The sequence below is a fragment of the Phalacrocorax carbo genome, chromosome 22 (assembly GCF_963921805.1).
Source record: "Phalacrocorax carbo chromosome 22, bPhaCar2.1, whole genome shotgun sequence".
NCBI lineage: Eukaryota > Metazoa > Chordata > Aves > Suliformes > Phalacrocoracidae > Phalacrocorax > Phalacrocorax carbo.
Genome location: NC_087534.1, coordinates 4,822,999 through 4,836,418, shown reverse-complemented (window position 1 = coordinate 4,836,418; position 13,420 = coordinate 4,822,999). Strand labels below are relative to the sequence as shown.

The 13,420-nt window shown below is 47.9% G+C and overlaps 1 protein-coding gene across 1 annotated transcript in view; it reads left to right on the top strand.

Annotated features, from left to right (window-relative positions):
• Positions 1–332: 332 nt before the first annotated feature.
• Positions 333–13,420, top strand: part of WASF2 (WASP family member 2) — a 32,668-nt gene continuing 19,580 nt past the window's right edge. Inside the window, exon 1 of the mRNA XM_064471423.1 lies at positions 333–463. The gene's annotated coding sequence lies outside the window, so the exon portion shown is untranslated. The remainder of the gene's footprint in view (positions 464–13,420) is intronic.

The window sequence follows — 13,420 nt, the reverse complement described above, 5'->3', positions numbered from 1 at the left end:
GACAGAGGCCCCTTTCCTCCTGGAAGAATACGGAGCTCAGGCACTCACAAACACAGAAGCATATTTCGGGTATGTCGTGGAATGAGCGTGCTGTCGCGATTCTTCTCTCTGCCCCGGGAGTCTGTCCCAAAGCCGCACAGGGATCCCCCCCGTCTAGCCTCCCCGATGGTACGTTCCTCCCTGTTTACTCTCTTTGCGCGGCCGGCTTGGGTGGGGTTCTTCTGCTGCTCCAGTTTCGTACGCAAGTGGCGCAGAGCGGCTTTGATAGACATCCAGGCTTGGCCAGTAGCGTGGCAGTATTGTTGGCCGGCGAGCCAATGGCGCAGCGGACCGGCGGCCGGGAGGAGGCGGGGCGAGGCTCAGTCAGGGCAGGGAGGGGGAGTTGTGGAATGGCGGACGGCCGGGCTGGCCCGCCCTGGTGGTAGCGAGCCGAGGGGGCCGGAGGGGACAGCCGCGGAGAGGGGTGAGTACGAGAGGGGCGAGCGGCGACTCCTCGGGCCTCCTGGGCCGCCTCTTCTCGGAGGAGGGACGCGGAGGCGCTGGGGTGGGCCTCTAGGCCCTTGCAAAATAGTGAGCTGTAGGGTGAGGCGAATACTGTTTCCTGCCACATAGTGATCCGGATTGGTGCGGCCCCTGGTGCCCCCGGGCCGGCGGGGTGGGGGCGAGCCTGGCCCCGGCCTGGGGTCGGGGAGGAGGAAAGGGTTTCCTCCCTGGGCTGACACTTGCCCAGCCCCTCCCAGGTGCCGTGGCTGGCTTGCAGGGTGTGTGCCCTGGGCCGTGGCTGGGCTGGCCGGAGGGGCCTGGGGTGTGAGGGGAGGACTGGCCTGCCCGGGGAGGGAGAGCCCGGTGCTGGGTTAAGGAAATGCCGGTCTGCTGGGCTCTCCCTAGGCCTCGCCGGTGCCTGCTGTCCTGGGGCCGTTACAGAGGTCTGACTGAGTGGGGAATGGCTTGGGGGGGCTGGGGAGGAGGCGGGGGTGCTGCAGGGTGCCCCCGAAGGGAGAGGCAGTCGTACTGTGCTGGGGAAAGGGAGGGGGTGTCTCTCCCTTTCCAGGCGGGTCGCAGTCTTTGCTGTCTGGGTTTGACATCAGTGCTTGTGAAAACGTGTGTGTGTCTGTGCACAAAGTCTACTTGGGTGTGAGCTGGCTGCCCCTGTTGGTGCAAGCCCTGGCGATTGCACTCACGCAGCGTTGCTGTGAAAACGACTTCTCCCTCCTGGCTGTCCTCCCACCCTGCGAGCGGGTGCACCCTTCAGTGTGTCTGGCTACGCTTTTAGGATGTGCGTAAGCCCCTTGACTATTAACTGTGGGCACGCAAAATGTAAAACTACTTGGGGTGAGTCTGTGTGGGTGCTGTAGCGTGCTTTGGGAAATGTTTTTCCCCAATATTAAATCCCTGGGCACCCTTGGAAAGGAAACTTGGAAGGGTGTAACGGGATATGATCGAGTAGTTTGGTCAAACACACTGACCTGCCAGTGACCCTAGACTGTATTTCTTCCAGAGATGAAGTAAGTTGTTAGGGAATGTCCTTAGGGTTGTACCCCACCAGCATTTAGGTTTGTGTTGGGGTTACCCCTTTGAGATGCAAACAGCATATGCCCTTTGGAGATAGGTAAGAGATTGCAGCTCCTCCCTGTTAGCTATTATTTGATCTCGGGGATCTTCCTGTGGTCAGATATTGGGTTTTTCGTGCCAAAAGTTTCACATTTGGCATTACTGTTTTACTTTCATGGGTAGCAATGGCAGAATTGGGCACCTCTGCATAGATCACACCACCAGTGGGGCTGCACGATGTGTTAATGCCAGCAGTAGGCCCGTTCGATAAGACACTGGAAAACACTTAAAGTCTACGTCTTTCAGCACTGCAGGTGTTAGTGGAGATGAAATGATACTAATGAATAATGCTGAAAAAGTTTTATTAAGTTATAAGACAGGGTCATAATTGCCTGAGCCCTCTGTAACCCTCACTCTTGCGTGTCCTTCCCAAGACTTGTGAGGTGGAAAAGTTAAAAGATGTGAGAAGCCAGCAGGGTGTGCGTGCGTGTGCTTCCCTGGTGCTAAATGTTACTTTACGGGAAGTACTAAAGTCTGTAGGCTTGGTCACATGAGGAAGGGGAATAGTTATGCTTTCCACCCATTTTAAACATCTGCAGAATCAGTCGCTACTAAACACTGCAGGAATTTGAAATGCTGCGTTGCGACACTTTTAGTTCTGATTTGCCCCTTATTGACCTTGAGTGGGTTTTTGTAATAGAATCCGATACAGAGTTTAATCCAAAACTTAGTTAAAAACAAACCAAAGCTAACATCTACCCACTGAAAACACAGACAGCATGTCAATAGAGTGACTTTGAAAATCCGCTTGCATTCACAGCGAAGGGCAAGCTTTATCCAGGAAGTGGGGTGGAGCAGGCCAGGCACTCCAGTTCCCTGCCTTTTTTTTTTCCTCCTTTTTTTTTTTTAAGGATTGTGCTTGAAAACATAAAGTTTGAATGAGAGAGAGCTTGACCCAAGCTTTAGGCCCACCTAACGCTGATCTTCGGTCAAGCTACAGTTGTCACTGTTATCCCCGGGCGGGTTGGTGACAGTGGGGATCAAACCCAGGACTTCTACCTCCCAAAGCATCGCTTTCTGCTTGATTAAAAGCCTCGTTCTGTTTGGGGCGAGGGGCAGGTTTACCAGCTCCCTGTGTAGCCCGGTTGAAACAGGGTGAAGCCTTGCTGTACTGAATAGTAAGTATGGGTTACAAGAGGATAAACTTCCAGGGGTGAACTGAATGTAAACTTTTCCCTAAACTGTGTATTTTCACTGCTTTTAAAAAGAAATGTGATAATTTATCTGTCTGGTAACAAGTTCAAAAAGTAAATGCCCCAAATTCCATTATTTTCAATTAAAAAAAGAAAAAAACCTCCTGATGGCTCATGCCTGTCAAGACTCCTTCCTCTTCACAGCTGTGAAGATAACGCCTTTCCAAGCTGTCTGCTGCTGATCAGGTTTTTCCAAGCCGCTGCACGGTGACATTGGCAAGACCCCTGCTTCATTTCACCGTTCCCACACCCCCGTCCCCAGCCCCGCCAAAAACCAGCGGCGCAGCCGTGCAATGCTGCTGCCTGATCTCTGGCTGCGGGCTCGCCCCCCTTCCTCACTTCAGCTTCTGTCCAGTCTACATTCCGAACAAATCTTTCAAGCTCTGGTTCTACAAAACTATGCTGGGGTGGTAGGGAGGAGGATGCAAGCTGAGGCTACAGGGAGGGAGGGGGAAGGAAATACAGTGTGTTTCTGGCTACTTTATTTTGTACAAGACGTACGTGAAATGTGGTGTTGTGAAGTGAGTGTCTTACTGAAGAAGGGTAGAGCTGGAACTGCAGCCCTCATGTCTTTAGAGACGCCACTGCTGGGGTCTGAAGTAAGGAGTTAATAGTAAAGTTCTGTTAAGGAGAGTACAAAACTGGTTTCCCTATGAATAATGTGACACACCGAACAGAAATGGTGTATTTTTAAGTTACAGCTCAGAAGGTATTTGTGAGCAGTGATTCATTAAAAAGAATACAACCTTTATGATAAGTACCAACCCAGTTTCTCAGCATGCTTTGAATATATCTCATTCTTCAGGGCTGGTCTAGGAAAAGTTGATTTCATTCACAAAGCTTAGATAATCATGTAGTGTGGGTGGAGGGGTTAAAACTTCAGTGATTGCCTCATATGCATATAGTTACAGCTGCAAATCCATCCCCTGTTTTTTTTTTTTATAATTTTATTTTTTTCGTGATCATAGAAGAACAAAGAAGGTTGTTAGGATTAATGTTTCAACAAAATCAGGTTAGTTTTCTTTGACAGACTGTAATAAGGAAGATTTCAACAAGTGTAAGACTCGGCTTTAATCCTTCTAGATAGTTTCTCTCTGTGGGCTTTCTGGACTCAAACGTTTAATAACCTTAAATGTAAGGTTTGTGTTTTGTTTCTGCTAGGTTTGATGATAATACTTAGCCCTTGGTCATACAGCTGAGCAAAATACATTGCTGCGTGTGCTGCACGAGTCAGTCACAAACCAGGAAAAGGATTGAATAGCAATTGCGTTTGCCTGCGTTGCGTATGAAGTTCCCGCTGTCCCCACACGGAATGGGACCCCAGCGCCCGCAGAAACACGTACGGCCAAAAGCTTCTCCTGAGGGTTAAAGTAGCTGGAACAGTCCGCTGTCTGATGGCTCAACGCTGGGCTTGCTCCTTTGCATAGTTTCTAAAGTAATGCTGTGTGAAATGCACAGGACGCAAACCAAAAGTGACACTTTCGCTGTGCCGAAATCTAGGAGAGCAAAATGTAACTGTTTTCCCAGCCTGTCTCATGGTGTGTTACTGTTTTCAGCAGCCTTCTCTCTTCTAATGGGATCCGTAGTAAGAAATTGTGTATTTGAGTATTTATTCTCACTGTGCAAGGATAAATATTTGTGAGATCGGGCCCTTAGTTATGGCAGATTACCATTTATTTAAATATTTTAGGTATTTATAAACACTGGATTTAAAAAAAGGCATGTGGAAATGGCTTCTGGGTAATAAGCAAATGGCTGCTCAAAACAGAACCACTCTGGTGACACTTCCTTTGTATTTTTGCAACTCTATGTATTAAGAAGACCGTGTGTTTTCTTTCTGAGGAGGGGAGGCTACCGGTGCTGCCGATCAGGCTTCGCTGCAAAGGGCGTGCTTGCTACCAGGGGCTTCGACAGAAGGTTGTCGGATTCAGGCCTGGTTCTGATTTATGTAAGATTTGTTTTTCCATCTGAAGGCCTGCAGGATGTCTTTGCCCTGGATAGGAGGCAGTAGGGGGGAGGTCCCCTCCCAGAAGAACTGAAACGTGAACTTCCATGTTATTTTGTTGAGCAAGCAGCGCAGTGGCAGCACAAAGCGTTAATCGCATTTTCCATCCTGAGCTGGCCTTCGCCGCAGTAATGGGCCTGGGAAATAGTTCCTCTAGATCCTACCCTAATTCTTGAAATCACAGTAAAGCTTTCTGGTGTTATGTTGCTGCTGGAGAAGTGGTGGAGCACAGACATATCTCAAGTATGCATCTGCCGGGGGCTTTGAAGAAGAAGATTTAAAGGACCAGGAATCTCAACTGGTCTCCCACAAATGGGGTCAGTGGCAACCTGCTCTGTTCCTTTGACGCCTTCTGTGTCGTCTCCTTTTACAGAGCATTATCCCAGACCTGTTTTGGGGAGAGGTGGTGGTTTAAAGGATGCTGTGATGCCAAGAGAGGAAGAAGGGAGATGCCTATAAGCAGCAGCAGTTAGCATTTGTTCTTGAGGGCTTAAATGTCTGCATGGGAGGCTGTTGCTGTGCCACCGCTTTAGAGGAGCTGCTCTTAGATCGTTAGTGACCTGTTGTCCTGGAGGTTTTGATTCTCCTGTGTTACTGTTGAAGTGGTGCGCAGTCGAGAATGGGACAGACAGCACGCAAAGAGCTGGCCACTAAAAATAATTGGTTCTTACTGCCGCTGTAAATCAAACCTAAACCATGAGTTTATTACTTCGGTTTCTGCTGGAAGTGCTCAATAAGAATTGAGAGATTCTCTTGTGCTGTCTGATGCAGCCAGATAACCTTCTCCTCAGAAGGTGCTTGTTTAGTATGAATGCATTTATTTGAACAACTCCTTTATGAAGCAAAGACACGCATGGAATTGAGGTTAAAAATCTCCTAATTGTAAACCGAAGGGCATAAAAGGAAGCATCTTTTTACCTAGCGTATAAGAAATGTAGGACTTGCTGCCCTGGGATTTCATGGATGCAGACTGTTTAGATGAGTTGGGAAGCTGATGAGACCAGTTTATGTAATTGAAATCCATAAAGGACAATTAAATGATAGCGTTTGTTTCCGCGTGGTCTTAAGGTGCCATGGGATGCTGCAATGTGGAAAAGGACAGGAGGGAGAACTGTTGCTCTGTGCTTGCATTTTTCTCAAGCTCTTTTCTTTATGCATCTGATAACTGGCCACTGACGGACAGAGGATGCTGGTTTATCTGGAGGCTGGATGACCTAGCATGGCTATTCTTAAGTCCTGTGGCTTAGGGTTTCTTGCCTTGTTTGCTCGCTGACGTTTCCGATGATGTTACAGAGCAACCTGCCTCTTCTGAGCCGCCATTTCTACCCGCTCATAGAACTGGGCTAATGACTCTGACCTTTTGTTTGTAAAGGAAAAGGATCAACAAAATACTGGAGCTTATTTACTATCATTACTGAAATGATGAGCAATGCCACTTTGCGGTACTTCAAAGAGGCTTCGTTTATAAGATGCTGGAAATCCCTAGAGAGAGAAAATGTTTCAGATGGAAAAGGGGGGTGGGGGTAGGGGGGGAATATTCCTCCCGTTCTCATCTTGTAAGTCTGCTATCCTGCAAGGCGCGGAGGTGATATCTCCAGCCATCTCCCCTCCCAGCTGCGCTATTTAAAATAGCTTCTGACAATCTTTGCATTTTTCCGTAATAGCCGAACGGGCTGGTATCGCTGGTCGCATCGAGTTCAGCATAAGTTGTTCACGTGCTGTGCAGTTTTGCAAAGTACTTTGTTGACCTATTGTATTACCGCTAATAAGATAGAACGTGGTTTTAATTTCTCATTTCCTCTTTCACTGGATGTCCTTTTCCTACTTTTTAGAGTCTTACTTCAAGTCTCTGTATAGCAAAACTCTTTTTCTGTTGCTCAAAGAATGAATGATGCTTTGCTTTCAAGCAGCTCCGCACTGGAGGGCTTTAAGTGGCATTCAGAGGAGGCTATCAGCCACAATATCTGATGTATTGGTGTAGCTGCGGTTCATGCATGGAGTGCAAAAAATGGGATTTAATTGGGAGGGAGGGGGAGTAGTGGCCTTGGCTGAATGGATGGGTGAAAGTTCCCCGACCACCCCTTAGCCCAGCAAATAGTTCGTTGAGTGCTTGCCAGAGCGGAAGCGAGTTCCCTTTCAGGCACCCTGCTTTTGTGCACCGTAAGAAAAAACACACACTCTTATGGTTTTGGCCTTGCAGCTGCAAAAAAAAAAAAAAAAAAGGCGAGAGAACCGTGCACACACCCAGATCCTGTTCTTTCAATACCAACAGCTGCTGAGCCGATCCTTTGCTGGGGGAAGGCATACAGCTATAAACACAGCTTGTGTAAAACCTTTACCTTCTGTCTAGGGCAGCATGAAATAACTAGCCGCTTCCCTTTTGGAGGCGAAATTAAAAACGCGTGTAATTAACTTATACAAAATAGCCTTTTGGTTGCTATCGAGAATTCAATATTGTATCAAGGAGGTTACATCTAGGGTCTGGCTTCACATGAGAGGTTTCCATAAAGCAGCTTATTATAGACCTTGTGGAGAGCTTTGATAGAAAGACTTGCTTCTTTAGCATCCCTAATACAGTCTAATCTCTCTTCTCCCAAAAAGATCGGTTCAGTAAAGTGGTTTCAAACACTCTGAAATAGTTTTGGATGGTCCAGAGCCTCAAGTTTGTACTGTAGATTACATAAGGTGAGATCACTGCTGGGCTCAAAACATGCGAAATGGAAACAACTGCAGCTTGAAAAGAACTACATCTTAAAAAGAATATTTTTCTGACTGTCCCAAGGAGATTACACAGGCATCTGTCACCACATCCAAGCTGAAATTTGACCCTGCTCTGTCAGACCAAGGGGGTGGTTTGAAACAGTGGGCCTTGCCGAAGCCTGCCTGGAAGGTTGTTTGGTCCCGCTGGCTGCACGGATGGAGCAAGTGAGTCCAAGGATTGTCACGCTGTTGAGCAAAACCAGAAGACTGCTACTCGCAGCTTCCCGCAGCTCTGCCTGCGAATCCCAAACGGCAGCCCGGGATCACGCACCGTGCCCGTACGTTGCACAGATGGCTTGTGCATGCACAAAAACTGGATTTGGTGTTTCTGTGCCGTCGCCTCGCCAGGCACCTCTATGGAAGAACTGGGTAATTCCAGACGTGGGACAGGCTCCTTCTCCCCCAGCTCTGGTTCCTCTTCCCACCCTTGGACAGGACAAACCGTAGGCGTGGGAAAGAACTGCCTGGAAAACCCCAGATACGTGGGGGCTTTTGGTACTGGTGGGGGCCTGCCTGTTCTCCCGAGTTCATAGTAGCACCCATCTGGCTTGAGTCCTGAGATCCAAAAGCCATATTCAGGGCCTTAATGTGGCATCATGTGTCTCTTTTTTTTCCCTTCCCTTCCACAATAGAAAAACTCATGTATTATTTTGACTTTATTAAGACGCTGTTCATAAGCCACTTTAATTTAGACGCTCAAGGCTGTTCCCTTGGTTTTTTTTGTGACAGAAATCCCAGCAGATATAACACTTCTGGAAAATATCAGGGAGTCAGTGTCCTTTTTTCTGCCCCCCCGTCGTGTCAAAGGTTAACTTAAAATACTAATGCTGCAAAGATTCATTTAAGATATTAAAACTGTTCAGGCAAGAATACATGTACATATTGTAATTACTTCCTTTTTCTTACAATTAAAGTAATTGGATTATATTTAATGAGCTATTTACATTTAATAATTAAGAAAAGACTTATCTTTCCAGTATTCCCCAAGTGCAGCAGAAGGGTGGGGGCACTCAGAGCTGTGATATAATTATCTAGGCGTGAGTTGAAACTGAAAGAGCAGTTGAGCTGTATAGAAAACACTTGGAACTGGTTTGTTCCTACTCTTTCATTAATCAAAATAGTTTAGTGTGTGTTAAAGGAGGGGAGGCTGAGCTTAGCTGCAAATGAGACAGAGTTTATCTGCTGAAAAGGAAGGTTAAAATATGTTCAGACTTCAGGAATAAGTCATTTAGAAAGAAAACCACACCCTCTCTTTCCGTATTAATTACCGAGCGCTGCCCTAGAATGAGAATGTGCTGATGTATTGTGAGCGTTGTGCTTTGCACCGAGCGCTTTGTTCGTGCTAACAGGCACAAGCCTTTCCCCTTGCTGGAGGAGGCTGGTGTGAAGGAGAGGAAGAAAACATGCAATCCTCATTAGCAGTAATTCAGCCTGGCAATGTGCGATTCGGCAGCGTTTGCTTTAGCGGCCGCGCACCATTTGCAGAAGCTGGCCTGCAGTTCTGCGCAGGCATCCCCGCAGCGGCAGCGCGAGGCTCAGGTACCTGCAGTACCCCCAGTGAAGCCCTTGGGAACGATGCTGCTTGTGTTGCCACCTCAGTTACATCTCTTCTAGTCAAGACTTTTTGAAGAGAATCCAGCGCTCTTACAGACTTCGAAGCTTGGAAAATGAAATCTCGTGACTTTATCCAGAGCTCGTTTTGCCTGGGTCGGGACAGAAACAAATGGGTGGCTTTGCCAATGAAAACTCCACAACCTTGACCTTTAAGGACTGGCTTTTGGGGCCGAGTGGCAATCCCGTTTTAGTAGACATCTCTCCCTTGGGTTGCTGTGGCTCCTAACCTGGGTGGTTGTCACTCCTCAGGGGACTCATCTCCTAGGACAGGTAGAGACTCTGGATTCCTTGAATAGTCTCATTGACTTTGGGGAGGGGTTTGGGCTCAGACCAGGCGTCATTGGAGACCTCCTGCCCACGGAGCTGCCCACTGACCAGGCCTCTCCCCGCATCCTCCTAAAATGTTTGAGAACCTATAGCGGCTTTTCCGTACCTGAGTATGCCGAGTATGCCAAAGCTACCTGTTGATTGAAGCTGGTGATACTACTCTGTATTGTCACGGACCTTGTATCCCTGCCAAAATTATTCATAGGTTTAACTGAAAGCATTCTGCTCCCTTTGCTGCTCCTGTTTCCTAGGAAGCAACAAAGCCAGAGCTCTTCTGGCGCTGAAGGAGCCCTGCCTCTCTCCTGATGTATATCCTCACGGCAAAGACCTTGAAACCTTTCTGTTTCGGAGCTTTAATTCCTGTTTAATCAATAGTTCTGTATTCTGAGAATCAAATCCCTGTGACAGCTCTCTTTAATTGAGCTAAACTGCCTTTCTCTTGTCACATCTCTCCTAGAGTTTTATTTGAATGCGTTTGTTCTGCCTGTATCCTAGTCAGGCATTGATAGGAACACCAGGTGACCCTCTTTGTTTAACTTGTTTTTCAGCTAAATGAATGGAAACGTTAATTAGGGCAATGGTGTATTTTTTTAGGAATTAAAAAAAAAAAGTCTAGGTCAAACTGCTGGCTGTATTTGCACTCCAACAGAAGCGAGGAGGATCTGTATGTTCCCCATTAGTGACACCCCCATCCTTCCACCCCCAGCTTGCTTTCTGCCAGCGGCTTCGAGCGAGTCCCTCTCCAGGAGAGCAGGCTGGCATTTATTCCAGCAAGATCATCTTCAGTAAAGCTGATAACAAAAGTTTAAAAGAAAGAGCCAAATTTTCAGTCACACCTGTGCAATCCCCTTGAGGGCAGTAAATGATGACGATAATGTATGAGCCAGACAAAAAAATGCAGAAAATGGCTTTCTGAGCCTCTTTTGCATTTTTCAGAGCCAGCAGACTGGAGGGGAGGGGGGCGGGGGGGGCGAAGAGTATTTTTACTCCGGGAACTGGGCGGGCTGGATGTTTGTTGTCTCAAGGACTCCACAGTGTGCTGTACAATGCTTCGTTATTCTGCGAGATCAGGGCTGACGTTTCCTAGTGGCAGAACATCTCTGTGGAAATGTGTGGCGCTGCTCTTGCCCCACGCTATTGCCAAAACACCTCTTTCGTAATGCCGGCAGATTGTATCTGCGACATTCTCAAGTTGGTGATTGAAGTGGATTATTAATATACGGGGCGGGGGGGGGGGGTATGTGTGGGGTTGGTTTTTTTTTTCCAATGGGCTAACTGTGTTCTCCTGAAGGCCCCGTATTTCCAATAGATCCTCCTTCAGGAAAGCTTTTGTGCGATGGTGGGTGAAAACGCAGCCTGCGCTTCCCATCTTAGCGGCTGGTAAGAGATGGTGGGCAGCATTTTGCCCAGTGCCCGCGGGGTTTTACCCGTGCATCTCCCCTGTGGCTTTTGGGGAAGATTAGACCACTGTGAAAGGAAGCAGCCCTGCAGCTGCCCTTCACTGCTGACTCCTGCTCAGCTGCTGGCAGGCTGGGCTGTTAATGACAGATGAGCCTGTGACGCGTTTTGGGGAATGAATACTTGTTACAGCTGGCGGGATGGAGTAGTTTGTGGCATCACATGGCAGTTTGCTCTATAATTTCACTCCCTATTGCTCGGATGCAGCACTGATTGCTAGGTCTCTCTCAGAGTGTGGAACTGTAGCATTTCTGATTGCTGCATCCCACTTCTCTGTGGCTGCATTGTGAGCTTGGATATAGCCCTGAGCACTCAGCAGAGCCTTCTGCTGAATTTTTTTTTTTTCAGTTCTCCGTGTGTGTGTGTGGCTGCTGCTTCCCTTTCTGCTAGTCTTTTGGGGTTACATAAAAGCCAGTCTCTTTCTGGCCATTACAGCTACATGGGGGAGTAGTTACTGCTGAGAGAAGCTTGAAATTTGAAGCAGAGTTGTCACAGACATTAGAAAGAACAGTCAGTCTGCGTTGGCAAGCTACTGAGTTAAGTCTCATTTCATACTGATGGGAATTTCAGATCTGATTATCTTCTTCCTCCCTCATTCCCAAACCTGCTGGTGTGTCTAATCCCCCAATGGGTACTCCTAAAGGCTGCTCTCCAAGGCACTTAGCTGAAGGCTTGGTCTCCTTGACTGTGCTGCTTGTTTGTGTCCAGGCGGAGGATTTGATAAGCCCTGCTGAGGGCAGGGTGATTGGTCACCCTGATGGACTTGAAAATCAAGCCTAATTTCCCTCCCCTTCCCCAAAAATGAGCTCTTGTCCTCCTTAGGTGCTTTGTGCTACACCAGACACTATGACAGATGATATCACTGCTGGGGTCCAGATTTATTTGCAGATGGTCCCTGATCTAAGAGGTTGTGTGTCACATTGAGCGGGGAATTACCCAGGTGACTCCCAGTAATGCTATGCTAGCTGGTCAAATACCAGTGAGAAGAACCTTGCCAGATCTCTCCCTCCACCAACTCGGCTGTTATTTACAGCTCTTTGTGTGCATTGCATACACACATCTCACCTTGTAGTCCTGCCTGCCTTCTCCTCTGCATCACGGTGTTGACTGTGCTATCTGCCTGCTGCACAGAAAAAGAAAGGCTGGTTCCTCTCTTGCTGTGCAGTGCTGTTTTCTGCTCTGCTCCTAACTGCTTGTTAAGGAGTATTTGCTCCGAGTTGCTGTTTTCACTTGATAGAACTCGCCTTGGAAAGCAAATACTCAACCCTAAAATGTCCCTGTATTGCTTCTCAATACTTGTAATCAAAGTCTGTCTCCTTTATTGTTCATAACAATTGTCCAATTTTACTGAGCCAGCCCTATTTATTAAAAATAGTCAATAAGACGCAGCTTTGTGCGGGGGGTTTATAGACTGGCAGTTCTTGTTTGAAACAAACCAATTGTACTTGATTCTAATCCAGAACTGGGATTCCTGAGTGATCTGCTACAGCAGAGCTCATGGGGAGAGCAGTCGATGACTTGCTGATAAGAAATCTTAGAGCAGCACGCTCATCTTGAATTTACCTTGTGCTTTGCTCATTGCATCACTGGATTCAGAAAGGCAACGACTGCAAGTTGCATTCCCCACCCCCCCCTTTATGGGCCTGTGTTGCGCCACGCTTGTTCCCCAGTGCCCCAAGAGTATTTACAGAAATAATTGGCCGAAGTCAGAATCCACTTAAAAAGTGGTGAGCAAGGCATTTGAGGTTAGAGCCTGTTGTGGTGGGAGCGGGGTGTTGGATTGGCACCCATGTGAAGAAGCACGGGTGGATCCTGCTTTCCTGGAGAAATACGAGGCATCCAAGACTCCCTGTGTGTGCAGTGAGCAAGCACAGGAGTTTGTAGGAAGGGTGATAGGGAGCAAAAGCCCAGTGAATCCTGGAAACGAGGTGCCAGTTGTGGCTGGAAGATCAGTAGGAATATAGGAGGGGTGAGCTCAGCTTCCAGGGCTTTTGTCGTGCTCAGCAAACTCTTTCTGGGCCGGCATGGGGCTGTGGAGCGGGCCAGGGCTTGGCAATGCCTGCGTAAGCATTTTGGGAGAGGGGAAATTATGAGGAATTCTGGCAGTGCCCGGCTGGAGGTGGGGCAGTGTACAGCTGTGGGGAGGTGGGGGGAAAAGAGCTACGGGGCAAAGCTGGGCTTTTCAGATAGTTTGGCTTTTAGTCACTGCCGTCATAACAAGGCTTGGAGCCTTCTTTGATTCAAGCCGTGACTTGGAGACTTCAGAGGAAATGCTTGCCGTGAGCAGGTAGGAAGGTTCTGATTCAAGTGGGAGAGAAAAATCATTTGTTACCATAAGAAAAGACCTTACTTCTTGTTTTTAAGAAGGTGTGAAGCATGGCAGTTGGGAGGATGAATATGTTGAACGTCGACTGATGCAGCAGTGTTCATAAATTTGGCACACGACTGACTT